Here is a 3,733-nt window from a genome sequence, read left to right as displayed (position 1 = left end):
CGTCAAACCGCGCTGGCAGTCCCTTGAAGACATGAGGGCGCCAGGAGTGCAGGCTGGTCGTGGAGAGCCCGGGCCGGGGGGCCGGGGTTGGGGAGTGGGGGGCGCGGAACCCGGAGGGGGGAGGGGAGAGGTCCGGAGGCAGAGGCGGCCTGGGCGTGGGGGAGGGACGGAGATCCGGGAAAGAGGCGCCGGAGCTGCGGGGGCGCGGGCTCAGGGTGCGAGTGGGTGACGCGGAGCGCCCCTCCCAGGGGTGCAGGAACCGCCGCGGGGCTCGCGCCTTCTAGCCGGGTAGATCCACAGAAACGCGGGGAGCTCAGCCCACAGCAGCCCCAGGGAACAACCGCAACTTGGTGGAGAGGTGCGGAGCTCCGAAGGAGGGCGCTCTGCCTGCTGGCGGCTACCCCGGGGCTCCCTTTGCGCCCGTCGAAGGCTGTCCTTCCTCCTGGACTGTCGCGCGCTCCCGCTTTTTCAGCCGGGGCAGTGTCGAGAAGACGAACTGCCTGCTTGCTGAAGTTCTCCCAGCGCCCAGAAGAAGCGCGCGGAACAGCAGGGAGAGGAGAGCAGAGTGTTTGCCAGGAGCCGCTGCGAGTGGGGATGCATTTATAGATCTCTCACTGCGTGACGTGCCCTCCAGTGGCTTTTCTGATTCGCTTTCTGACCTAAACACACATTAGTTTAGTCCCCTTGGTAGGGCCAACACGGTCTCCAAATATCTGTTGGCTGAAGTCAGAGGCTTTGCATATCATGTATTACATGGCAGGCAATGAAGAAGGCTTCTGAGGCTGGCCGGCTGCTCAGTCCTAGGCTCCATTTCCATGCTGTTGTAATGTAATACCAGACTTGGGGTAGGCACATACATTCAAAATCCCAATTCCAGAGTGGTAAGATCACTTTATCAGGAAGAGGTCAAGGGAGGTAGAGCAAAACCTGCCCTTGAACACAGTTTCGAAAAAGTATTTAGGGGAACCTAAGCAAGCACAGCGCTGAGCGAAGTTTCCAGAGAGAGGGACTTCGAGCTCCGAGATGGGGAGAGGTGAGACTTTTTTAGCATTCCTTCTGTTGGTTAGCTGAACACCAGAAGCAGCCAGGAGCCTTCTTTGTAGAGCACAAGAGGAGGACAAGTCTTGCACACCCTGCACATGGCTGAACTGTAAATATGTTATGTTCACACAGGCGTGGAATTGGCTCTACCTTTGATGTAGGCTAAATAAGGTGCATCTCTGATAAGGGAAACCTGTTTACCAGAAACCACTGGACCTGAATTTAGTAGGACCTCTTTAATTTTATTAGTTGGAGACAGGGAAAGCATAAACAGGCTCAGTTTACATCTACGCACCTCTTATTTTATGACTCATCCGGTTGTTGGGGAGTATGTGTTCCTGAAGAAGCTGAGACAATAGATAGGGGGAAAATGTGTGTGGCAATGTGGGGGGAAGATCACATATTATTACAAGTACTCAGAGTCAAAGATCAGCTTCTTTGGAGGCTTGTCAGTGAAGTTAGTGTGGGCGGAAAATTGTTCTTATAACATTACTGTGATTGAGAGATTAAACCAAGTGCAAAGCAAGTCTTCCAAACATACTTCACCTGAGTGCAGGATGCTTTTCCGCTGTCTGCAAGGTGCTGTGCTCCCTTCTCTGATAGCCACGTGATAGCAATGTACCTTAGAAATGGGCCGAAGGGAAAGCTTGGTGTATTCATTTCCAGTTTAGCGTTATTTGGGAATATGAAGTTGACTTAAGTTAGTATTGTTTTATTTTTAAACCATAAATAATTTCATTTTAAGGCTTTCCCCTGGGCATGGGCAGTCCCTCCAAACACCTGCAGTTATTGAGCACTTGCTGTGTGCTAGGGAAAGTGTTAGGCCTTAAGTATTGTGAGGACCAGATGAGGGCCTGCAAGAGACAGATGCCACTGGGTTAACAGTGAAAGGAAGGCTGACCGGAATCTCCACCACTGAGCCACGTGTCTCCCAAAAGCCTTCCGGAAAGGCCACTCAGCCAGGTCTCACGAAAACTGGATTGAAGTCCAGGAACTGGAAGGTCATTCAGGATGCAGCTCTGGGCTGGGGTTATCTTGCGGGCCCCTCAGCAGCAGGCATCTGCCTGTCCCTACTAATGGGGCTTAGCCGCCAAGGCAATTCAGCTCCTTGCTCCCTGATTTCCTCCCCGTGTCCTTTGGCTTCTACTCCTGCTACCAACTGCTCAGCCTCTGGTGATCTCACATTTAAACTTCTTTAGTGAAAGCAACTGCTGCTAGGCACTCACAAAATATTTGAGCTGTACTGAACATCTTAAACAGGCCTCCTCATAGATGGCAAGTCACCCTGGAGATGGGCACACCCCTGGGCCAATTGTTTGAGTCCAAGGTGTTCAAATCTCAAAGTGTATACAGCCTTGGCCCTTTTGCCCAGGAACCCTTCTGGGGTCCCTTTCCACCTTCTCTTCACAGTGGCTTGTCATACAGAAAGAGTTGTGTTAATGGTAGGCACTTGGAGTTTTAACTGCCCTGTTCCTGTTATAGGAGTCTGTTAAATGAGGTACAGCTTCCTTCCTTTATAAGTGTACCCATCCATATTAGTTACTTTCTTCTCACTGTGGCCAATGCCTGGCAAGAAGTCCCTTAAAGGACTAAATATTTATTTTGGTTTCATGATACGGAAGACATGATGGCTAGGGTTCCAGCTATGGTGATGGGAGCTTCAGGCATAGCATATCAGTGGGTCAGGAAGCAGACATAGCCCCTAAGCTCCACTCCTCTGACACTAGGGCAGTATTTCTGCCAGGAAGGCATTAATGTCTAATCGGTTCTACAACATCTCAAAATAGAGCAACAGGGAGTTCAGGACTTGGGTGGGGCTTTTACACTTAACCATAAGCATCATTCATAGAGAGAGTCATATGAAATCATGGTGTCAAATAAATTGAGAACTAGTTTGATGGGTATGTACACAATACGCTTATGTACTAGAGTAATGCTTATGTACTAGAGTCTGCTCTGCATGCCCCTGGTGAAACCCTGGAGAAAGCACAAAACATACCCACACCACCCTAGGCTTTGTAGGAGACAATTAACATCTCCCTTGTCCCTGCTTAAAGATTTATTTTATTTTTATTTATGTGTGTGCAGATACCCATGGAGGCCAGAAGAGGGTCTGTTGCTCTGGAGCTGGAGTTACAGGTGCTAAGACTGAGCAGCAAGAAGAGCCTCCTCCCCATTCCCCAGCATTTCTTGAGGAGTAGATCCCCAAGGCTTTAAACAACTGCCCGTGTTTATTGTGGCAATCATTTTACAATTCCTTTTTTCCTTAAAGCAAAAGTAGGAAACATATTTTGGGGGTCTTCTAGGACAAGATGGTGCTTCTTGGTACGTAAATTATCTTCAGTTGTAATGTAAAGGAAACTGAAAACATTTAAAACAAAAATTCATTTATGTTTTTATGTGGATGTCTTGTCTGCATGCACTTTTATACACCAGAAGAGGGCATCAGATCCCATAGGACTATAACTATAGAGGATTGTGAGCTGCAGTGTGGGTGCTGGAACTTGAACTCAGGTCCTTTGGAAGAGCAGCCAGGGCTCTCAATCACTGAGACATCTCTTAAGCTCCCAAATTAAAAGCTCTTTTTTTTTTTTTTTTTTTTTTTTTTTGATTTTTGGACAGTGTTTCTTTGTGGAGCCCTGGCTGTCTTGGAACTTACTTTGAGACCAGGCTTGTCTTGTCTTGTACTCAT

This window comes from Phodopus roborovskii, unplaced genomic scaffold (genome assembly GCF_943737965.1).
Source record: "Phodopus roborovskii unplaced genomic scaffold, PHOROB, whole genome shotgun sequence".
In the NCBI taxonomy this organism is placed as follows: Eukaryota; Metazoa; Chordata; class Mammalia; order Rodentia; family Cricetidae; genus Phodopus; species Phodopus roborovskii.
Note: the sequence above shows the minus strand (reverse complement) of the source record.